The sequence below is a fragment of the Melospiza georgiana genome, chromosome 11 (genome assembly GCF_028018845.1).
Source record: "Melospiza georgiana isolate bMelGeo1 chromosome 11, bMelGeo1.pri, whole genome shotgun sequence".
In the NCBI taxonomy this organism is placed as follows: domain Eukaryota; kingdom Metazoa; phylum Chordata; class Aves; order Passeriformes; family Passerellidae; genus Melospiza; species Melospiza georgiana.
The window spans coordinates 306,648-331,524 of NC_080440.1; the positions used below are offsets into that span (position 1 = coordinate 306,648).

Consider the following 24,877-nt stretch of genomic DNA (forward strand, 5'->3'; position numbering starts at 1 on the left):
GTCTTGCTTACTACTGAAGCTTAAAGACCTGTTAAGCACATCTGGGCTATTTCCATATCTACCATGTTTTGTGGATTCAAGCCCTGAGCATCATGCTTCTGTGCAAGGCTGCACAGTGATTAGAGTTTATGCTTAACATTGCCTACATAAATGCTGTGTTGAACTTGGCTAAAGCTTGTGATTTATTTTCTTGTTGGGTTGGTCCTGCTCAATGCTGTTACATTTGCTTTTTAGCAGTAGTGCTATGTCTGAACACAGATACTTTTCTTTTGGAAAAGGAAAGAACCCTTATCAGCTTGGCCACGTCCACGAGGTAAATTGCAAAAGTGCAAAAGGAAATTTTGTAATTAAATTCCATGGTATACTAAGAAACTCAGGCGCCCGTCATGGGGCGGCTGTGGAAGGGCAGGGCTCGGAGCAGGGAAGCTCTAGGAGCTGAGTTTTCCAGCCAGCTCCTCAGAGTCTCCTTCTTCCTGAGTCGCATGCAGAGTACCGTGTGCAAGGAGAAGATGTGTGCAAGATATGGTATTGATATTAGTTTCTCTTGGACTTTTTGAACTTATGAAAGCTCCTATCGCATTACCGTTTTTTCACCCCTTTTTTTCCTGGTGTCTTTGTTCCAGCTAAATGAACCAGATGGAAGTCATCTTTCTTCATGTGCTGGGCACCATTTTGTCATTTATGTTGCATTTTTAAAAATAGGTGTAGCCAATGTGTGTCTTTCACTCCCGATCCTCAGTTTCTGGCATGTGAGATGTCTTCTTAGGCCTCACTTCCTTTTTCAGGAGCTTTCTCTTTCCCCAGCCTGCTTATTTCACATGGCAGGGTCAGTTTCCAGCTGTCTCCTGATTAGATACACCTACACTTTCCTTTTCATGTTTATAACCCCATTACACACACACACACACAACCTCCCCCACTAAACACTGCCAGAAAGCTTAGGAGGGTGATGTCCTCAAAATGTTGTATTGTTAACTGAAGTGGGGGGTTGGGTTGGTTAGGTGTTGGTGCTTCTTTCCCCTGCCAGTGTTTTATGTGTGGATGCTGCAAAGTTTTGGAGAGAGGAGTCTTTATTTCTCGTCAATTCTGCAAAGCCCCTGGGCCAAGGTTAGACCCGGGGTGCAGTGTTACTGCATCGGCACTGGGGCTCACAGAGGCCACAGAGCTGCCTGCTCAGGCTGTTCAGAGAGTTTAGAGGTTCTCTTACCATACAACAGAAGCATGATACAATCTCTGCTTTAAGCACTGGTTTATGTGAAGAACGAGGTTAAGCCTGGAGCAACTGTCAGAGTTTAGAAAGGGCTGTGATAGTGCCTTTCAGGTAAAGGTGGAAAACTCAGGTGGTGTTGTAACTTTGCCTGTAAATAGGTTGACCTTATGTTTGTATGGTTCTTCAGAATAATAAGTTCTGGATGAGCCTAATTTTGTGGTGCTGAGGTCTTCCACTCTTATTGAAGAAATGAAGGACAATTGAGTATTTTGTAGTGTAAAGGAGAATAAATTCTTAATAATCCTCTGCACACAAAATGTTTTCAGTTCACATGATTGTTACATTCTCTGTTTTCTTAGTTTGTTGTTGAAATAGAAGGGCAAATGTTATCCCAAAACAACAGATCAGATTTTTCTGAATACCTCATTTACATATATTTGCATGTGTAATAATCCTGCCACATGTTGTTAGGCTTTGTATAGAAGCTGAGAAATGAGATTGTCATAGCATTGAAAGTGTAATAATTAAAATCTTGCTGAGATACTTCACTTGGGCTTTTATTTCAAGCAGTCTAAATATTTTTGCATAGATCTTTTCTTGTAGAGGCAACCCACTGAGTTGAGAAAATCAGGATTGTGGTTGTTTGAAAATGGCTGAGCCTGCACGGATCTCATTTGGGTCTCATGTACTTACAGAGCTTTTTGTGAGGTAATTAATTACGTGTCAAGACCAGAACAATATTGATGTTTGAGAGATATGACATTATTGGTACTTTGGTGAGCAGTTGTGTCCACATGAACTTTTATCCATGCATGTGACCCACATGCATGGGTCAGCACCTGGCCTTGTGGAACCTCACTGTGATTTTTACCATGGAGATCTCTGTATGGCTTGCTGTCACCTGGGCATGACACCAGTGCTGATGTTGGAGCATGGCTGTAGTGAGGTCAGGTTATTCAGTCTGGATTCTGGACAGGCAATTGGTTTGGAATGTTTGGTGGAAGCCCTTGGCTGACACCTTCTGGCATCACTGAGAAGACAGACCAGCTTGGATTAATTTAGTATGAAGCCATTTGGTGGATTTGCAGCTTTTTGCCTCCATAGGCCCAGACATTTTCTGGTTGCCATTTGTTTGTCTTAGGGCTGCAGGAATGATGAGAGAAAGGATTTACTGTCCTGCAGTGGGATTCTCATAGACCCGCTTTTCAAGACTCCACTCATTTCAGTCCTACTATATCCTGGCAGAACTTCACATGTCCTCATCCACTTGTCAGTTTTGACAATAAGTTTTCATAAATATTTCAAATGTCTTTGGTTTTTGTTATCAACTTAAATCTATATTCTGTTAATGTCCACATTTTAGAAAATTACTGCATATACTTTTGGCATAAGTTTACAGTCTTCAACTTGCAGCTGCATCAATAATTTTCCAGCTAAAGTAGATCCTATGGGTACCACAAACCTACCAGCAATAAGCTTGCTTTTCTTAATTACTTACAGTGACTCCTTCCAAGTTTTCACACTGGTCTGCACACTGCATGATAGCATAAAAAAGACAGCAAGGTGCCATCCGTTCAGTATATGTAGCACAGTTGTGAAAGAATGAACAGTTTCTCTCCAACTGTAAATAGTCTTAGTGGTAACTTATTTGCCAGATATTTTTTGCAAATTCTTCTGTCCTAAACACCATGCAATACACCTAGGAGAACCACCTGTGAAAAGGGAGAAGATAAGAGTTTTTTATAACATTAAAACCATGTGGAAAATCTACTGTGGCTGTGAACAGTATGTCCTGGATCTCTAAAAGATGACTTTGGCTTTAACCCATTTCCCCAAAGAACAAGCAATCTTAGCACCATACTCTAGTGTTGGCTCTCCAGTTCAGCTTGCATTGGTGGTGCGCATTTGGTAATTTTTTTTTTTTTTTTGTAACTGATGGAAGTAAAATATTTGTCGTTTTGGTCGTAAGGGACTGGAAATGCTAAAAATTATTTCACTTTCAGCATCTGCAGCTGAATCATGTCCAGCCAGCACCAACTTGCGCAGTTCCTGTGAAGGGAGAACTTGTACTCTTTTGGGAGGGTGAAGCAGGGGCTACCCTGACAGCCAGGTGTACAAGAACCTCGCTAGACAGTGCACAAAGAGCATTTCAGGACAGCAGGAGTTTATCTCTTTCTTAAAAGGGGCCCTGTACACCCCTGGAGCTGCAGATCCGGGCTCCCAGCATATCCGAACAGGGTTGTGTCATTGTGTCCAGGGCAGCTCTGGCTGCCGTGTGCCTGTGCCGCTCTGCTCCCAGTGGGAAAGTCATTCCAGCGTTTGTGCAGGGTGATAGGGTTGCACTGTTTGTGTCTTGCAGCCAGATAAGATACTGGCAGATCGCTGGGGTGGCTTAATTGCAAGTTGAGACAGGTCAGGAGTAGGCTGAGGGTTATTTCACAAGCTCAGAAATTAGTCTTCAGTTGCTTAATTGCCCCAGAAGCCCGTTCTGCAGTTGGCACTGTTTTCCCTCTCTGGGAGCAGTGACCTTTGTGCAGCAGAGAGGGGCATTAGGCTCAAAGTCTTGTGGGCAAAGGATACACACACACACACTCTCTCTCTCTCTATGGGAAGAGCCAAGAATTTTAGTATAACTGAAATCTGAAGGGTCTCATCATTATTAGTCCAGATCTAATTTTTGCAGAAGGAAAAGTATTATTGGTATTAAAATGTTATGCACACACTTGTTATTTTATAATCTCTCCCCTCAGTTTACAGTCACCCCTCCAGTGTTCCTCAGGTCCTACAGTTGGTGATGTTGTTCTGGGCAGGGTGGAGGTGTTATCACCTCGAGTTGTCAACAACTAGTGTCCTTCACTGGAAGGTTACTTGGTTGCTCATTATAAGGCTAAAAATGTAACCTTCTCTAGGCAGTGCTGTTAAAACTCAGTGCTACATCTTCTGCTGACGTGTTCAGCCATGATAGAGCCAGCTCTGGAGACAGGTGCGTGCTGCAGCAGGTAGCAGAGCCACTGCAGATGTGTCATCGATGTTTTTGACTGGTCTGCATCTTCCACGGTAGAATACCATTCAACATTATCCCCAAATCTCTCTTAGGACTGGGGTCAATTTGAGTAAAATCATGATTTTGAGCCATTGGGAAAGGAGCTGCACCATCTTTATCCCCGTGGTCTTTAACTGCAGGGATGTCACCAAAGTGACAAATGCTTTGTTTGCCTGTTATTCACTGTACCAACACTGTCTATGATAGTTATGGTGCTAGTATCAAATTTCATGGCAAGTCCAAAACATTTTAAGTAATTTCTGTTTGTGGATTTGACTGTGATATATTGTGACGATGTTCACAGGGGTTCTTGGATAAGGGAAGAGACGAGGATCTGACTCTATGTTTCAGAAGGCTTGATTTATTATTTTATGATATATATTACATTAAAACTATACTAAAAGAATAGAAGAAAAGATTTCATCAGGGCTGTGATTGGCCATTAATTATAAACATTTGACGTGGGCTAATCACAGATCCACCTGTTGCATTCCACAGCAGCAGATAATCAATATTTACACTTTGTTCCTGAGGCCTCTCACCTTCTCAGGAGGAAAAATATTAAAGAAAGGATTTTTCATAAAAGATGTCTGTGACAATATATATCTTATTTGTCATCTTTTTTGCAAACTTGTCATGAGTGCTTTCTGAAGCAGTTATGTAGAAATTCTAAGTGTAATTTAGTCGGAAATTAATGTTAAAATAATAAAACCTGGGCTTTTGCTTTGCAGTGGCCCGCCCATATAGGAAGTGGGCGGAAGAGAGGAGAGATGTTGAGTGGTACCATGACACTCTGCCAGGGTGTTAGGATTAGGCAGGGTTGTGGCACTACTGGGTGTGTTTATCTGCCTTGTGCAGTTTGCAGGTGGAAGTCCTGAATAAAAGAGCTAATCTAATCTCCCGGTTCCAAATGGTGTGCAGGAAGGAAGGATATTTTACTGGGGCATGTTCAAATATTTTACAACTATGGGAATGCTGTGACTTTCCTGGTGAGAAGTGGAAATCTGCTGTACTTGAGCAGCAAACCAGTGCTGGCCAGGAACAGAAATATGGTCCCTGAAAAAACGGAAGTAATTTTTACTCTAAGTAGCGCAACGCTATGCCCGTGTCCCACTTTCTGTGAGCGCTGAATGTGGCAGGACAGGTGAGTCTTACCCAAAGTAGGACTGCCTAACCCAAAGCAGACACGGAGGCCTGGGTTAGCAGTGTTCGGGACTGAGAGAGGCAAAGTCGTGCTGATGGTGGCTGCAGCCTGTGCTGCAGTGGGGGACATAGGCTTCTTTTTCCTCTCAATCAACCTAATTTGTGAATTTGCTGAGAATTTCCTTAGGAGTACACGGCATGTTTTAAGTTTGTGAGTTTCTGGTGATTTTTAAATGCAAAGGGTTTTGATATACCCCGAATCTGGAAGTGTTCATGGTAGATTAGATGAGGCTTGGAGCAACCTGTGCTAGTGGAAGGTACCCGTGGCCACAGCAGCAGGGTGGAAGGAGATGGTGTGTGCAGTGCCACGCCAGTCGGTGGCAGGCAGAGGTGCCGGGCCGTTGTGGCGGCGGTGCGGGTGCGGCGGCAGCGCGGTGCTGTGCGCGGCTGCGGCGGCGCCTGCCCTGCCTTGCCCGGGCGCTCGGGCCGCACAGCGCGCTCCGGCCCGCAGGGGGCGCCGCGGGGCCGCGCCGTGCAGCGGCCGCGTCTGATAACGCGGGGGGAGCTCGGCGTGACCTGCGGCGTGCGGGGACCGGCGGCTCACCGCCGTGCCGCCAGAGCGCTGAGGCGTCTTTAAGTGTTTCATTTTGAAATACATATAAAATAATGGGTTTATCGAAAGGGTTTATCCTGAGAACGTGTAGGTTTCAAAATACGAAGTTTTAATCTTCCAAACCTTCTGCAATAAGAAAATGTCTCTCCTGTTGGTTATCTCAAAAGGTCCCTCTGTAAGAGGTTATCAGGAAGATCCCTTCCTGTTCATTTACATGTGTCAAGCATTGATGTAGCATTCATACATACATATTTCTTCTAGCTTTATATGGTTCTAAAAGATAATTTTTTAAAAAACTGCTAAAAACTCTGTATTTGATATACAAGTAAAGAGCTGTAGAAGATCTCCGTGAGAGGGATATTAAAACAAGTAATTATCTTCTTTACTGAGCATTTTAGAAAAGAAAATTATTTACACGATATTTTGTACCAAAGATTAATTCCAATTGTATTTTGTGTTCTCATGAAGGGGTATCAGGCAGAGGCACTATTTCATTATGTCAAGTTCATTTTAAATTTGAAAATAAAATTTTGTGCCTTTTACTGAAATCTTGCTTTTTCTCTATCGTGTTCCTGGATAAAAACAGAAGAATTCACCAATTAAGCTATTGCACAGGAACTAATTGCTGTAGGAAGGTAATATTAGAAAAAAAAGTGACGATAGCCCAGCAACAGGGGACTAAGGCACATGTTCCGAGCAGGAGCCGTTAATTAACTGTGAAGATCATAAGCATCAGTTTGGAAATGCTGAATGTGAGGCCTTGGCTACAGAGACAAAGGAGAATGTTACTACCATCAATTCTGCTAATCTGGCAGTCCCATCTCGGTCTGATGTGGATTATTTCCCAGCCAAGCTGGCTCCATTCCTTATCTGTATCTCTGTGACCCAGACTCTGAGCCACAGGAGCCTGTTGGGGAAGGGAGAGCTGAGTGTCTGTGGAGGAAATGAGGCACTCTGTGTCCCAGGTGCAGGACAGTGGGTAGTCCTCAGCACCTTGGGCACCCAGCCCTGCGGGTGAGAGGCTGATTGATCACCCAGAGCCATTCGGGGTGTATCTGCTGTCAGGCCGCATGGAAGCAGGGAGGTTTGGGTGCAGCAGACAGGGTGCCCTGCTGGCTGTGCAGGCTCCCGTGTTTTACTCCAGTGCTATGGTGGACTCCCACACTGCATCACTGACTGACTGCGTATGTGCACACACTCACACTCTCTCTTACGCTCTCATCTCACACGCACTTGTCCTTTCGGTCTCTGCCGCAGTAGGCACGTGAGCTTTCCCGGGCACACAGCTGTTCAAGGTGTTGGTATGGATTTTCTGAAGTAGGAATTGAACAGTGTGCATGAGGCTTCTGAATATAGCCAAACTGCAGAACAAGAAGTACTGACCCAGTTCAGGGAGGAGGAGGATGCAGCTGCTAGATGCAGAATCCCCATAGCATCTGGTGTCTTCTCTGCCAGTACAAGGAAGTGCTTCTAGTGTCCCAGTCCTTTTTGTTTTCTGTACTGTCAGCTCTCCATGGTCATCACAAAACTGAGGCCTGGTAACTGGGTAATGTACTTTCAGTATATTCCAAAAAAAGGAGGGCATTATGAAAAGGAGTCCAAGTTCTGTCAGAGAATACTTTCCCTGTACAGAACATGTCAGAAGTCCAAAACTAAAATGGTGAGACAGGACTACTTCAGAAACAGAATTGTTCCCAGGTATTTTGAGCTCCTCATTGTGTTTGGGGTTTTTGGTTTACCTCCTTTGTGTGTGAACATCCTGGCAGCTGCCTGAGCCCATGGGTTGAGAGCGGGCTCCCTCTGCACAGCGCCGGCTGGCACTGTGTCTGTCCTGCCTGCTGGACTCCTGCCGCCCCTCGGAGCATTGCTGCAAAGCGAGGTTAGAGCCATGCAATCCCCTGTTCTGCAAGATTGTGCTGTGTCCCTCACTCACCAGTGCTGTGAGCAGAGGAAGAATGCTTTCAGGATCCGAAAGCCACTCTTGTCGCGCCATTTGAAGAACTGCAAGTGTACCTGTTTTATCACACATCTTTATTGCATATTTATGGCGGGAGGGAGAAATACTTTCTTGAATTATTTTCTAGTGATTGCAACGGGGTCTTCTGTGCTGATTCCCGGGGCGGAGTTGACACCCCCGTGCCACTGTGCGAATGCAGCAGGAGCTGCGCGGGGGCCGCGTCCGGTGTGGCTCGGCGGGAGCGCTGGGACGGGCTCGCCCTTCAGGGGGGCCCGGGGCGGGCGCGGCGCTCACCCGAGCCCCGCAGGGCCGGGCCGGGCCGGGGCCGGGGCGGGGCCGGGGCGGGGCCGGGTGTGTCCGTGCCCGCCCCCCGCAGCGGCAGGCGGGAGCGCCGCGCCCCGCGCTGCCCTGCCCGCTCCGGTCCCTTCGTGTGCGGCCCGGCCCGGCGCCGGGCTCCTCGGGGCAGCGCTGCGCCAGGACGCGGCGCCAGCCCCGGCGCCCGAGGATGCGCAGCCCCCGCTGAGCGCCGCCGGCTGCCGCCCCTCGCCCGCCGCGCCCCGCGCTGCCCGGCCCCGCGGCGGACCATGGTGCAGCGCTTCAGCCTGCGCAGGCAGCTCTCGAAGGTGGGTGCGAGCCGCGGGTCCCCGCAGAGCCGCGCCCGGGCGAGGAGCCCCTCCGCCTTTGTTGGCGCCGGCGCGGACACAAAGGCTCGGGCGGGCGGGGGTCCGCCGGGGCCGCTGGTGCCGCTGCGGTGCCGGCTGTGGGGCCAGCGCAGCCTCCGCGCTGCGCCGGGGGTACGCGAGAGGGGGCAGCGGAACTAACGGGCGTGCCCGAGAGGTGCCGGTGAGAGCGCTCGCACGTGTGCTTTGTCCTGGGCAGAGGGTCCTCAGCGGTGTGTCAGCGACATACCTGCAGGGACGGGGGGGCACGCCCTGCCCTGTGCAGGCTCAGTAACTCTCACTGGCAACACGGGGCTTCAGAACAAAGGAGCTGCCGTGTATAGCTTTTGCTGTTTATTAATTGAAAGTGTTCGAATTCAGGAATCTGCTTTAAGAGAGAGAATAGTTAATCCAAGTAGTCTTGCAGATTGTCACTGAATCCAATGCATGTAGTTGCAAAAGCATTTGGAAAAATCCATCTGTGAATAAAAGTGAGTCTGTGTAGAACGCTGATTGTATGAACCGTTCTAGAGCTGCCAGCACAGCCCTGTTTGTACACCCTTCCCAATGAGCAGAATTTACTCTGGACATAGGAGTTACAGTATTGGACTCTTAGAAGGCAAGCTGAACTTTCACTTTACATTTAAGCTGTTCTTCTCCATCCCTCCCACTACCTTTTGTGTATTTGTAAAGGTTTTTAAATGCAGTCATCAGAATTCTAAAATGCTGTCATCAGCATTTAAAATGGGTCAGAATTCGCATCCTGCAAACTGTCTTGGGAAATGCTACATACAGCTTTGCAATAATGTGGTATCTTTCTAATTAATTTGTAATTTTTTTTACTACCTCCTCATCTTGATGTGGCCATTTCAGGGAAAAGTGAAACTTGCATCTTCTAAGGGTTTGCCTTTTCACGTGTCAAGCTGTGTCCGCAAGCAGTAGAAGTCTCCACAGACACTTTGGAGTTTAATCTTCCCCTCAAAAGAGACTTGATCTAGTTAGTAATGAACTTTGTATCTAAGTTTTATTTATGTAGGGCAGCCAAAATAGTTTAAAATGAACTCATTTGGATAACTCCATTTTAATCCTTGTTTTTCTAGGTGAGCAGGGTGATTTGGAAAAATGTTTTCACTGATTTTTCACCAGTTTGTTTTTCTGGCTCTGTCCATTTTTGTGTTGTCTGACACAATTGTGTCTTGCACTGCATTAGCTCTTATTGTGTCAAACCTACTTTATACAATTGTCTGTCCCTGATATACTCTTGACTTCTCTGTTTTAATTGTAAAAGTTGCGCAGCTCTTACAGTATAGTGAACTGAAGGAGAAACGAGAGCTTGGTCTGCGTTTACCGAAACAAAAAGCGTAGTTGTGTGAACAATTGGAAGAGATTATGTTTATCTCAGTTTGGATGCAGGACGAGAACTGCATCTCCCTCTCTCCTTACTGTGCCTTAGATGGGACTGGGAAGTCCCTGTGTGTTGGACACCTTGGCGGAAGAGAGGCAAATGGTGCTAAAACCATCTTTTGTCTGCTGGAAGGAAAGCACAGAAAATATGTATGATTTTGCTGATACCTTTATCAGCTGAAATGCAATCACTGCCAGACTGCATAAAAATAAACTGTAACTTTATTACTATTTATTCTGTGAAAATCTCGATTCTTTTATGGATGGTGACTTACACTTCAGAATTGGCAAATCCTTTTGTGGGACCTGGAGCACCTGCTCCCAGGGTGTGTCTGCTTCTTGTGTGAAATTGGGCATTATTATGTGGTGTGCGTGTGTTATGCAGCTGCAAGGTCAAAATTGCAGTTTCTAACCACTTTTAATGGTGGACGCTTCAAACAGAATGTGCAGATTTGAGAGCTGCAAACTGAAAATGCTGCCACCGGTGCTTATAAAACTTGAGCAAAGAAAAAGCAGGACTTCATGCAGGAAGGAGAAATATGGCCTCACGATCTAGGCTTTAATCTCCAAGATCTGGTTTTCCACGGGGCTATTTGCAGTGAATGACTTCCATCAAATCATTTCAGTTTTCCCAATCTCCATCTTCCACCTATGAATGAGGTTAATGCCTTTCTCTTATTTTCATAATGGCTATCCAGTTTTAAAATATTGTTCTGGAAAGGGCTGTATAAGCACTTAACTGTATCTTAATTTATGAAATGTTTGCATTTGATAACCAGTTTCCCCTGGCCAAATTTGGTTTGTTCACTTTGTTATCTTCTGGTTCTGTGGGAGATCTCCATGCCTTTTTTCTTTTCTTTTTTCCTTTTTTTCTTCTTTTTTATGTTTTCCCTTCCTCCTTAAGTATCCAAGGTATTTTCAGAGTATTTTGGTTCAAGCTGCTCTCTATCTTGTACTGTTTGGAAGCCCTTGGAGGCCCTGCAGTTACTGTCATGCAAGTTCTCAAGAAGTGCAGTTGCTGATGTGTTGCATTTGGAGAAATCCCTTACTGTTGGGGTGGTAGTACAAAACTGTGTCTAGCTGTTACACAACTTGAATTTTTTCAGATGTTTTAGATGCGTTTATGAAAAGAGAATAATGGAGACAAATTGAACTCTATTTGAGGATGTTTTCCTAAGTTGTCATGACTCCCCTTTTTTGAAAGGTACTCCTTTCCTGGGAAAGATTCCAGTGAGACAAGTAGTTAGGTTCAATTTAAAGAAAGAAAAAGCCAAAAGAAGTAATTTTTGTGAACTGTGATTGATACTCCATTCATTTATCCAGCACACTAAAATATTAATAATTTCAGGCCAAACTCTTTTGCTGCCAAGTACAATCTGGATTTATCAGCATCTGAACTGTCTCTGTGTTGCCACTGGTGTGTGTGGAGCTTATTTATGGGAGAGGAACTTCAGTGTTTTATGTTGAAATAGCGTCGGAATAGCTGAGCTAAAAGAAGCTCGCCTGTGTGAAAGTGACAGGGGGTGGCTGTGTTTGACAGCCCAGGCTGCATTTCTCCCTGTCACTGACACAGGTAAAAAAACTTCTTCCTGCAGCGTTGCCCCACCTTCCTCAGGTCTCTTAGCTCTTGAGTTGCCTGTGGTGTCGGGCAGATACCACAGGATAGAGTGTGCCTGTGCACTACCAAGTAATAGCTCTCGCGGAGTTCTCAGTAAACCTGTCCTTGGAGAGATATCTGGTGTAGCTTGCCTACACTTAATAATGAGGAAAAGTTAGAAGTAAGAGGAAGATTTGGAAATTTTATGCATCAGCATGATTCTCATGTTTAACAGAGCAGCAGGCATGCAGTTTCCCTGTGGCTCTTCAAATTTGCCCCACTTGTGAAACTGGAATGGCATTGTTGTGCCCGTGGCTGAGCAAGGCCAGTGGGGTAGTTAGATCTAATGAGATCATCTGAGCTACAAGGACATATTTGTTACCACATTGGTAGCTCAGTGGATTACCTTTAAATTAACCTTTTTCTCTTGATAGATGTGATGCAACTTACTGCTGAGGGCGTCTGATAGAAGGTTGCTTACTCTCACTGCAGCCTTTGTAGTGTGCTGCAATTCTGTCCCAGGCACACCTCACCATAACTCAGGTGTGTGCCCTTGCTTGGGTCGTGCAGCGGATGAACTTCTCCCAGTCAGTGCAAGGACAGTTATTCAGAATTTTCCTGTTGCTTCTAAGGGAAAGGTAGCATTAGGTTGGCTTGTGTTGGCCATTTGAGTGCCCTGTTATATACAAGCCAACAAGGCATTGCAGTGTATTGTTCCTCACATTACTTGGGTTTGAATCTGTCCTTGCAGATATTTTGCATGGTCTACAGGGCAAAAGGCTTGTCTACACAAAGCTGAGAGGTGGCGATGTGCAAACAGGTCTCTAAGCATTGCTGGCTGTGCTGGTTTGGAATGAGTGACTGGAAATGCTGTGAACTTTTCTAGGTATAATGGGTTCTTAAGAAGCTTCCACTGCATCATCTTGCTCAGAGGAATATGTGGGAAGATGTTACAGAGATGCTACATTCATCTTACAAAAGGAAAATGGGCTTCTAGTGCTCTGATTGAACAAGTTGGAATATCAGCTTTCCTGAGGAGTTTGTTCTGTGTCGCTGTAACAGCTCCATGAATGCCGTGACAGTGAGGAAGTAAAATAGACTTGAAGCATCTTTCACATTGGTAATTAACAGGGTCTGTAAAACTACACCTGCAGAGATGTTAGAGGTAGGATTTGGGAACTTCTCTTTGTGAAGAAAGCATTACTAACAATAATCCAGAGCCAGCTGGAGGTCTGGCAAATTGCATGTAATGGCTCATTGCCAAATAGACTTAGAATGTATAAAGCTGTAAACACAGACTATAGGGGAATTCAGCTTACATAAAGGCATCTCTCTTTGTAATATTGAAATTCTGCAGCTTATGGCAGTTTACAGAAGATCATCATACTTTGTAATAGGTGCTTACGGGTGGCTGGATGGCAGTAACAATTGGAATTTCCTCCCATCAGGGATCAAAAGAAGCATTACAAGTGTTGGCATCTTTACTCTGAATTAGTTACCTTTAGGAGTTCTTTGTAGAGATTTTGGCTTGTGTAGAATTTTCCCCTTCCCCCTCAATTCCTTGTGACAAACCATTGGCTGTTTCCTCAGCCAGTATTTCTTCAGGGGCAGAGAAAAGTTTGCTGTCATTTTGCAAGTCTTTCTGTTGTGGATGTGACAGTCAGTGATAAAGGTGCACATGTAAACTAGGTCCTTTCCAGAAGGGACAGAAAAACCCTTATGCTAGTGGGGGGCCTTGGAAGTTCAGCGGAAATGCAATAATGGTGCCAGAGGAGTTAGTTCTTAACATTTACATGAATCCAGATTGGGTCTCCCTCTTGTGACAAAGAATGTGACAATGGCTTCCAAAAAATTCTTATCAGAGATTAAATGTGAACAGTTGTGCTTGAGCAGAGATGAGGTTGAGGTTTCATTCACAGGGTTTTGGTTGTTTAAAGATGGGGTTTGCCTGTTCTTTCAGTCATATTTGCTCAGTGTTCCCAAAGTGGAGGGAGCTGACTTGCTCACCTTACAGCAACCTATTCCTATGGACAGGAAGGGTAAAGGAGCAAAATGGTTTTTGATGTGTTTGGGTGTTTGGTTGGTTGGTTTTGTTGTTGGGTTTGTTTGTTTTGATTTTTTCCTAACTTGAGACACAGTTTGGATCTCCCTGAGATCAACTGGTATTCGAATAGGGAGGTCAGCATTCGTTTCTTGAGTTCTCAGCTTTGATACAATTTAAAATAGATAGGAAGAATTGCTAAGGAAGCAGGGTTCTTGTCCTTCAAAGATTTGCTGTGAAGGTTTTAGTATGCATGGAATAGAAAATTGTATTTGGATTTGAAATATGAGTAATAAAATATTTCAGCAGCATATTATAAGTACTGTTGTTTGAGCTTTGTGATAGGGCATTCAAATAGCACACACTTAGCAAGAACCGAATCCAAGACCACCAGAAGGCAAACTGAAGTTTTGCTACAAGAGGGGTTTTGTTGAGTTTTTTTCGTGGAGTGCCCTTGGTAAATGTTCAACTGCAGCAAAATATTTTCTCTGTGTTATCTGCATATTTTGTGGTCTTACTTAACTCTTGGAATCCTGTGAACATTGAAGTTCATGTTCAGAAAGTCTGTAACTTGTAAAAGTCTCCATTCTAGAATCACTAGCTTCTCCCAAAGAAAATGAAATGTTGCAGTGCTTCAGTTAGTACAGGATGGCCTTTGTGCAGGCGCAGTTTGTGCTTGTTCAGGCATGTCTGCCTCGGAAGTGCACTGAAACCCACTGCCTACACTGTGCTGTGAGAGGTCCCACGATCCTGTTGATAGTGGACAAAAACTTAGAGGGGAAAGAAATATTTCTATCATCAGGAAAAAATCATTTCAGCCTGCTGGCATTGGCAGCAGGAGCAGAGGAAATTAGGAATTTCAGGTTGATGGAGAGGTGGTGCTTCACTGGAGCCTGTGGAACTGATGTATTGGAGTGGGACTAAAGTTTCTTTTCTGCCCACCAAGAAGAATATAGGATTTTACTAGCTTGCATGAAAAGTAAAGAGGAAGAAGAAAATACTGTTTTTCATGCCAGAAGAGAGCAAGAAAGCTAAAGACTGCAAAGAAGTCATTGTGCTGATATAGATTTAAATAATTGTGTCACAAACTGCTGGGCAAGGAGCTTTCCTTGGCCACTGAAGTTCAGTCAGAGTGCATGTAGTGTGGCTGAATCTCCTGTCTTTACAGACCCAGATGAAGAATCGCTCGATAGGTGTAACCCTGCAATGCTGCATGGAATACTGGCAGGACTGGGGCACCGCAGAGCTCCGTGGCCTCAGTGCTACAGGTTTCTCCAAGCAAATGCCTGTGGTGTGGCTGGCTAGCGAAACCAGAAAGCTGGTTGCTGCAGGTTTTTGTTTTCAGAGCTCATCAGCTGTTGTTCAGCTGTTTTTCACACTGAATGAATTATAAACATCTGCTTTAAAGGGAGATCCTTCCCATGTAGAGTCTAGTTTGGAGGGGCACTTGTTCTTCTGTTACTAATGTTCTCAAAACAATTGAGGTATGTTGATCTTTTCTTGTTCATCCCTAACTACTTAATTTCTACATAGTCTTTGAGAGTTTTCTTTTGTAAAGTACCATGAGAATGCCTTCATTCATTGTGTGGGAAAAACTGTGGGTAACTGGGAAGGACAGCAGGTCAACTTTAGCAGTTCACTGACAGCCTGTGCCAGAACGGTGAAGATTCAAAGCAAATCCTTTTACATGAGCCTAGACTTAATTATTTTGTTAGATATTTGGAAATCAGGACTGTGCTAGGTTTCATGTTATCCTAATATTGGTAAAATTTGGGAAATATGGAACTTGCTGCTACTGCTCAGAAATGCAGAGAGTGGACCTTGCTGCAGATGTCACTGGAGAGCTGCTGGAATTTAGTCAGCCAAATGTTTATTGTTTAACCGATAAATATTGAAATTGTATCCTTTTAGAATCCAGATTAAATATACATAGTGGTGGAAACAGGGTAATGGAAGGGATAAACTTTCATGCTGTTCTGCTTTTAACTAAGGAGGTGCCTGCACTGCGTACTGTGCAATCTGTGTGTGGTGCTTTGCTGCCGTTGCCCTATGTCTCTGTGGGTTTTTGGGGTGCCCATTACCTGGCCGTGCTGCAGAAGTGTTCGGGTTCATGGGGCTGGCTTACCTGGAGCTGCATGCTGCAGCAGAGGCCAGGGAGCTTGGCTTTCCCTGCTGCTGCCAGGTGCATTGCCATGGGCCCTGGCTGCCTGGGCCTCTCCTGCTGGTGAGGCTGGTTACTGAGCCTGGGGGCAGCTGGGGAGAAGAGACCCGAGTGCCAGTTGAGCTGCTTGTATGCTGCTCTGTGCACAACCTCAGAAGCTCTGACTGATGTGGCATGGAATGAGCACTTGGTGGAGTTTGTGCAGCTTTGCAGTGCCAGGGCTTTATAGTGTTAGCCAGCACACACGTGCTGCAGTGCTCTCAGCCTGACTGCTCAGGCTGTTCAGTAGTTTCTAGAAGTCATGCCTGAATTCTTGTCACAGGAATTCTTGTCTCATGGAAAATTTTTAGTACGCTTGGACATGGCTCAATGATCATCCTCCTCTTACCTGCTCATGTCCTGGCCCAGCATGGCCAGGTTTCCATTTACAGTGTGTGTTACAAAATGTTTTTGTAAATTCATCCATCTGGAGTATGACCTTGTATTTTTTTTAAACTTACAAAATTAATAGTTTTAGCAAAGTAAAGGGAAATTTGACATTAATTAACTTCAAGTTTAGAAAGAAAAAGTGTTTAAGGTTAAGGTGTGTTGAAGGACAGCCTTCCAGTGCCTAAAGGGGCTCCAAGAGACCTGGAGAGGGGCTTTGGACAAGGGAATGAAGTGACAGGACAAGGGGGAAGGGCTACACACTGACAGAGAACAGGCTTAGGTGGGAGATGGGGAAGAAATTCTTGACTGTGAGGGTGATGAGGGCCTGGCACATGGTGCCCTGAGAAGCTGCCCCTGGCAGGGGGGTGGGACTAGATGGTCTTTAATATGCAATTTAACCCAAACCATGCTGTGATTCTATGAAATGCTAAGAAGAGTTGAAACAAAAAACTTGACCCTGTGAAGTGTAAGCAGTTTGGGCAATAATACAGGGTTTGTATTATCATGAAGACTGAATTTTACATATAGCTGTTCAAAAATTGTACGTATACTTTTTAAAAAACTTCACTGTCCATCAGCTGCCCTCTGTCCCTCTGTCTAACTCTGTCTTTCTGGTCGCTGAGGATTCCCGGTCTAGAGTTCTAACTGTTTTCCCCTAAGTAAACCCGATTTCTAGATTAAATTACTTTTCTGTTCCAGGAGGTAATTACCTGAGAGATTAAATTCTGTGTATGAAGAGAATGGTGTTGATATCTTGGCAGCATTTCAGCTAGAGGCTTGCTGCTCTGTGCTGTAAACCTTATTGTTGTCATTTCTATGCTGAAAAATTATCTAACAGTATTTCTATCCTGTTTTTCAGAAAGGGCAGTAAATTACTTTAGCTACTTTGCTATGCCATGGAGAAGGAACACTTAATTACTCAAGTGGCTCAGTGGATATTTTGGCTGAAACTCCCTCTGCCACTGCAGAAATTCGTTCTCTTTTTAACAAATTGAGACACTTTTCAGCAATTATTTGGCTGAGTTGCTTATGAGGGGGTATTTTCATTCACTGCTCTGGACTGTCTTCTGGGTGAGGTTTATGTGTTGTCCTCTGTGGCTACTCTTTATTGTCTTACAACAGCTCTTTTCAGCTAACCAATGACAGTTGTCATTAAACATGTGTGGGAATACTCCAATTAGGAAGCAGAAAACAACTAGATACTATTGGAAAAATTTTATTGCCTACTTTAAGACCAGGTTTTGGGATGGGGAGAGTTGTGGGGCAGTCAGGACAGAGAAGACAGGACAGTGACCGCTGCCTGTCAGTATGTTCCTGCTGTATTTGCGTGTGAGTCCCTCTGTGAGATCGATGCCAAGGATTGCACAGCTGGAAAAGAGGGGTGGTGCTTTTGCTGGGATTTGCTGTGTAACTCCTACTGTACTCTTTAGCTGCCAAACATTAGTTCCAGTGAGCTGGGTTAGTGAAACACACTCTACTGGAACTGTTCACCTACCTTGGGTGATGTTGCTGAAAGCTCAGGGAACAGCTCTGGCAGCAGTTGTAAGCAGGACAGTGATACAGAACTGGGGCAGCTGGAAAGGTGCTGCCTGGGGGAAGGAGCAGCCACGGGCCAAAGAAGATGCTGCCTTTGCCGTTTGTTTCTGAGATATTGATTAGAAGGAATGGAAGCTAATTGTCATAGCAACGAATTTCACTCTTGCCCCACTCTTGTGTGTTAGTTAGTTTGGGTTATGTCCATAGCACTGCCAGGCAGCCACAAAGCCTTTTGGAGCAGCCAGTGCAGAGGGTGTTTGTGTGCACAGGGAGCTGTCGTTGGTGCAGGTGGGGTGTTTGCAGCGTGCTGTCCTGGTGGGCACTTAGTGACCGGTGTCCCAGCCAGGCTGGTGGTGCTCTGGCGGCACTCTGTAGCTGTGAATGCTGTTTAATGGTGATTTGGGGAGGTGACCCAATCTGTGTGGCCCCATTGTGACCCAGGTGGGGACCTTACCATCCATCTGAGTGGTCATCAAGACCAAATATTAGGCAGGGCCTGTGTGGTGAGTTGAGATTAATAATGAATGAATATGTCTTGGGAGCAATGCATTATTACAGTAAACCTTAGAAATGTACCAACCTGAGTTTGACCAGAGCCTCCTGAAATAATTTTTACTAATTTTTTTAGAATATGCTTTGAGTTAACCTAGATTGCGACAGGTGAAAATTTTAAATTTTAGTGAAGAAAAAAAAGAAAAAGTGGTGATCACAAGAAAGGACTTGTCTTCCAAATATTCTGCAGAATAAAAGCTTAAAACAGTGTGAAGGGAAGAAATAATGTGATAATTCTGATGCATTGTAGGGTTATCAGCAAGCTGTCCATTATGGTGACTTCTGCAAAGGTTCACACTCCAAGTATGAATTTAGAGCATGTGAGTCCTGGAACTACCTGTGTTCTTGCTGAGCAAGAAGATAGGAGAAGGTTCCCTTTAAAAACTGGTAATAGTCACTGATCAGCTGATAGGGACTGCTGTCAGAACAAAAGGTATGCTCACTACCTAAACTGGAAGTGCATTTGTTTCCTCAAACTGTAAGCCCAAGCGAGGTAGCAGTTAAGTCAGAAAATCAAGCTCATGTTTTGGCTTTTCAGGAGGGCAGAAGGAGGAGTACAAGATTTGTCCTTTTTAAAACCATCTCTTGTTGTTACCAGTTTTTTGAAGTATTTCTGCAGTTCTTGCGTCTTTTTCATTGTTCTGTCTTTAAAGAAGGCCTTTGCAGATGTTGCTATTTCTCGGGTCTGCTGGGTAGATGTAGGACTCAGCAGTGGGAGTGGTTGGTAGATTGGTGTTGAGGGATGCATCCTGGTGGGCCACCCTTGGGACCGCGTGTGGCAGAGCAGACTGCCCCTGAAACAGCTCTGTGACAATCAGGGTAGATGGCTACTAAACAGATAGTTCCTACAGATCCAGAAAGTATACTCATGTAGCTTTTCCATGTTTGTGACCTACCAACCAGGAGGGAAATACAGCGGGGTGTCCCTTGGACTTGGTTTTCACCTCTGCATTTCTTGAATGACCACAGTAGAGCCAGCCAGGCTGATTAGTAATTAACAGAACACAATCTGTGTGGAAACATGCTCAATGAATAAATTCACATGTCTTTCTTTTTGAGGCTAGATCTGTTATGAATAGATGGTGAACACAGTTGTCTACCTGCAAGGCAGTGTGCTGTGAGAGGACAGTCTCTCACTTCTTCCCTAGAAGAGTACACTGTCTAGACCATCACCCAACAGTTCTCAAAACATACAGGGTCTGTGTGCTGTGCTTACTAGAGGCATGAAATATAAGCCTCATCTTACAGTGTTTTCCCTGTATCTTGCTTGGGATCGGTTCAGCACCTTGTGCTTTGTGGTTCTTCATGTGGTTTCCTCCTGGTCCCTGGGAGAGCCTCGTGTCTGTCCTGCTGGAGGGATGGAGCAGGTGCAGTGTGTTTTTTAGCTCTTTCCAGTCTGACAGCTCTTTTTCTTTTCCTCTGGTCCCTGACTGGTACAAGGCCCCTACTGCAGCAGACCAGCCAGGTGACAGGTGTTCATCTATCTCTCATGGGACTGCACAGTGCACAAGGTGTCTGTGCCCTCTTCAGCAGGGCACAGGTTAGATTTGTCTGCAGTTGACTCCTTAACCTGTAACAGGAGCCTCAACAATCTCCTCTGGCAGGTTGTGGAGGAAGAGATCTTGAGGTTGCACCTTGGCCCAGAGCTCTAGAAGAGGTGTAAAGCATATCCTTCAACTCAGCAGTATTCCTCTTGAAATAAAACATAAGGTGTTTTCTTGTTCAAGAGTATGTTGGGGTTTTGCTTGTTTTTTAAAATAAGCTTCCAAGACAGTTGCTAGCAGAGCTACTTTGCTTTTTTGGTTTTATTATTATTCAGAAAACTTTGTTATTCTTCAGACTCTCACTTGAGATGTGTTTCTGACAGGGGCAGGGAGGAAGTATTTTTAGCAGGCTCAGTGGCTCTGCTTGCAATGTGTTCATGCCTTGCTTGTTCAGGGTTGCAGTTGCTTTTTCAAACACGCATTTGGGGCTCCTGCCAAGACACCCAGGGCACTACAGCGTCGTGTTACAAGGTCCTGCTTTGTGCAGGCAGAGCTCAGCCCGGCAGGCGCAGTGCTGTGGTACAGCGTGTTTGGCCAGTGGAGGGGTGCTGGGCTTCACACTGCGTGCTGCCCTGGCCGCACACTCAGCATGGAGAACTCGCTGCCTGCCTCTGGAACCGTATGTCCTGGGCCTTTCTCCTTTCTTGGATGTCAGCTGTACTGGGGTTGTGGATGTGACTGGTTTGCTGGGCAGAGCCCTGAGTCACCTTTGAACAGCCTGGCTCTGCATGTCTGTTTGCTGTTGCTGATGCTGCTGGAGTTTGCTTTTAAAAAATCAGTCAGCAAGGTGCTGTGTGTTGTGACACCAAAGGAATGAAATCAAGTGTCTCCTGTCCATCCTCTCATCTGAGTGATTTAGTTTTTTCTGCTGCTGTTTTTCTGCTCCACAGCAAGCAATGTTTGTGGCTCATCTTGTGCTCAGCATTAAAATAAGGAAACCCACTTGCGCTGCTGAGATGCTGGTTATGTTTTATATGCTTGATCTCTTCTGGATGTGGCAGTAAAAATTGCTCATTGGGACGTTCCCCATGAATGCAAAGAATCTGTAGTTTGAATGGTTTAGTGATTAAAAAGCTTTGTAATACCAGAAGACTGTTTCAGGAGTATGGTTAATTCTACTCCAGTTACGGTGATTTCTTCCAGGGAGCTTTAAGGTCTGGCTTCCTCATGGGAATCCTTTGCAAAGTCTTCTGGAATTTGTCCCAAACAGCACAGAATGTGGGGAGTTTGTCAGAAAGTGTTATGTACAGATTCAGTGAACAAGAGGGAATATGAACGGCAGAAGAAACATGGCTGAGATATGTTTTAGTAGTGTTTTAAGACTTCTTTAACATATAAAGGCTGCATTTTATCAGGACAGTAAGACAATTCTCGGAAACTCCCTGTTTTTCAGGAGAGAAACGTGCTGGTCTTTGAAAGTCTACCTGCATATTTCAATGGAAATATTTTGGTCAACTAAAATGGGGTGTTTCACAGAGAAAACAGTGGTGAACCCCCCAGGAGCTCCTTCCCCTTGGTGCAGCGGAAATCCAGTCCCTGCTGGAATTGCTGCCGTCACCTGCGCTGGTTGAGCCCTGTGATGTGCCCCTCGTGTGCCTTGGCTCGGCTGGGCGCGGGTCCGGCAGTGCTGGGATGGCCCTGTCCCGGGCTGGGCTGCGGGGGTCCCTGCAGAGCCGGGGCCGTGCCATGCGGCCAGGCTGCTCCCTGGGCATGGCATGGGCAAAATAACGCTCTGTCTTCAGCCTGAGCATGCTCCTTCCCAGAGCACAGAGCTGCATTGTTGGGACAACGAAATGTGAAAATACTAAACGCATTCAAACTATTTTATTTTTATTTGGGAGCCTTTTGTGGAGCTCTGCAAAGCAGCCAGCCCAGTGTGTAAAGCCACTGGCAGAATTCAAAGGTGAGCTGGGAGTAGAAGGAAAATCGTAAGCTTTTTGGATTTTTTGCTGCTTTCAATTAAGGGTTCTTATATTTTTATAGGGGACGTCATCAGTGTCAGGCTAAGATGCCTGGATACATGTTGACTGATCTGTTTAAAAGGAAGAAACATTTTTAGTCAATCTGGTTTCAGGTGGTTTATGGTATGTACTCTATTTCAATGACTAATACTTTGGGTTTAAAAATTCAGCTTTCTTGTGTTGTCATCTTAGCTACAAATATCTGGGACTTCAACACCTCTCCAGCAAAGCCAGAAAGGATCAGATTTTCTGCTCTGCAGATTCCAGCAGTTGAAGGAAACATGGGTTAAAGGGAAGAAGGTTTCACTTTTATGCTGAGAATAGAGCTGTCAAATTCAATGTATCCAAGCCAACTTAGTGAGCATAAGGCCTCAGGTATATTATTAAATTAACAAACAAGCCTGTATCAGCTAAACTGCAGTAACCCATCACGTCCTGTGCTTGCTGCACACTTTGGGCTTATTGCAAAGTAGAAACAAAACCTTGGATCCTGCCTCACACATGTGGTGACCAGGAGGACTCACATTGGCAGGTACGGGGATGGACACACAGCCCGCTCCACATGTCAGCGCAGGCTTGTTAGTTATGTTAGGAACTTCAGTCACTGAATGGCAAAACTCAACCACTAAGACAGTTGCTGAAGAGTGAGATGTTTTTTGTGGGTTTGTACTTTGGTTGGTTTTTTGTGATTTTTTTTTTTTTTCAACTACTTTAATAAAGTGAAAATGTGAAAAGGTGAAGTTTGGTAGCTCAAAAAGCTTTACATGCTAACCAAAAGTAATCAATTTGATATACAGATGTGCAGCAAAACTAAAAACTGGCAAAATAAATTCTGTTTGAAGAAAATTCAAGCAATTTCAACCACAGCTGTGTACCTTCCCAAGTTGTCATTGGAGAAAACAGCATTAAGGCTAAAAGAAATGTAAGTTTTGGGGAGAGTGTGTATTACGTGTCAGTTAGACTTAAATATTAAACACTGTGGTAGAGTTCATGCCAGCAATATGGAGAAATGACTAACCAAGTCTTCTTGAAAATATTCCATGTCATCACTCGGCAGATTTTAGGTTGCTTTATTGATAAACTTAATCCTTTATGCAGACTGGGCATTTTGCCCTGATTGTGGTTTCTGCTGAACTGGAGCCATGTTGGATAGTGTGCTAAAAGTCTTTATTTTTAATCTTCTGTATCATGAAGGAGGAAGATCATGTTTTAAATGCAGATTTGTAACAGATTAACCAATTCATTGCTTATTAAAAAAACAACACTATGCTTTATGGACAAAACAAGCATGGGTTTAAAGCCCATGCTGCAGGTCTCAGGTCTGCTGAAGTTTAAATTTGTTTTCCCCTTACTTTCTCTTGTGGCTGGAAGCAGATCCCAGTGATCATGAAGCAGCAGCCATTGATGTAGGCAATTGTCTTGGACTTGTCAGTTTTTCCTGTACCTGGAGAAATGGAAAGGAGACAGGACCAGAATTTAGTGCAGTTTTGCATGTCCTTTGGACGTAATTCTTTAAAGCTCCATTCTGTATTTGAAACTGGAGCTTAACCATTACTAACAGATTAAAGTGAGGCTTTGGATCATCACATGAGTAGCCAGAATAGACAAACTGTTTAGTCTCCCCTAGAGAGAGGCTGTTATAAATACTGAGAAATCCATTTCTAACTAGACATCATTTAACCATGTATGCAGATCTGGTCTAGTAGCAATCTGGCCGGTAGCAGCTGGATTTGTTTCATTATGACTGTGGGTGAGTCAACTTGATGCAGCAGTGATCACAAGAATGCTGTTGGAAAATGTCCTTGGTGTTGATCCCTCCTGAAGGGGGACCTGCCCATCCCTGCAGCCATTCCCTCTCCAACACGGTCCCTGGGGACATGTGCTGAGTGACAGCTGCTCTGGCTGTGGGCTGCCCTTGTTGGTACCCCGCTCGTGAGCTGCATGATCTCAGCCTGTCATGGTCTTTCCTTCAGACTCACCGTGGTGGTTTTGTGCTGAACTGGTTAGGAAAAGTCCCATCAGTATGGCTGCACTTCACATCAGTGCTATGGGATGTGAGAATTATGAATTAACCTTTCTCTCTCTCATTTCCCCCCCTCCCCACTCCAAGTGCTAATGGAAACATTTCGAGTACTTCTGGAAACAGGTGTGGAGAAAGGGAAGGCTATTTTTCTTCTGGTGATTAAAACTGGGGCAAGAATCTGTGACTAGTAAAAAGAAAGCAAGTTTATGTGCAGAGCATCCTCTGAGGGAAATCTGCAAAAGACAAATATAGTCAAAACTGGCTTTATTCCAATGGGTGTGTACAGAGGAGGGGAAATCCAGCTCTCTGCAGTGACTTTGAAGTCTAGGATCTTAAATTAGAAGATAAATGTTAAATAATGTATTAGCTTAAAGTGCTTCTGGCCCAAATGGTACCTCATACGATTAGGCTATTGCAGCATTTGTAATCACAAACGGGTCCATAATTTGTATATACCAGCAAAATGTTCAGGTGGCTTCAGCCCCTGTCCTGGGCAGTAAGCATGGGAACAGTCTGGAGGGTTTCAGTTTGGGGATTAATATGGATCAAGACCAGGGATTTCTGATTATTGTCTTGCAACTGTGCAGGAATTTAGTAATCACCACAGAATTAAGCAGGAAGCCTTATGCAAGAGGCCTCACATCACTGAGGTTATTGATCCAGGAGTGCCATTGGGATATTAAGTCTTCACTGCCTCTACAACATTCTAGTCCATAAAGGCCACTTGGAACTTGAATTTTCTGCTAATTTCTCACTCTCTCACATAGAATGTTCTGCATTACTTCATATTTGGCAGCACTCAGACTCTTCTTCATAAGTGGATTTAGCCCCTGCTGTATTTTTTTCCAAAACCTTTGGTTTTAAGGGGTCCTGCAAAGAGTTCTCATCTTGTTACAGGGGGTCGTATAAGCATCTAATCTCTGTAAGTTTTTAACCTCTGTCAAAGCTCATTTGCTCCCACCCCTGCAATCAGTCGTCTTTCCAGTTTTACTGAGTAACTTCAG

The 24,877-nt window shown here is 44.7% G+C and overlaps 1 protein-coding gene across 2 annotated transcripts in view; it reads left to right on the forward strand.

The window, feature by feature from the left end:
• The window catches only part of TMCC1 (transmembrane and coiled-coil domain family 1), a 72,876-nt gene that overhangs the window by 21,483 nt on the left and 26,516 nt on the right, over window positions 1-24,877 (forward strand). The gene's annotated exons all lie outside the window — the stretch shown is intronic.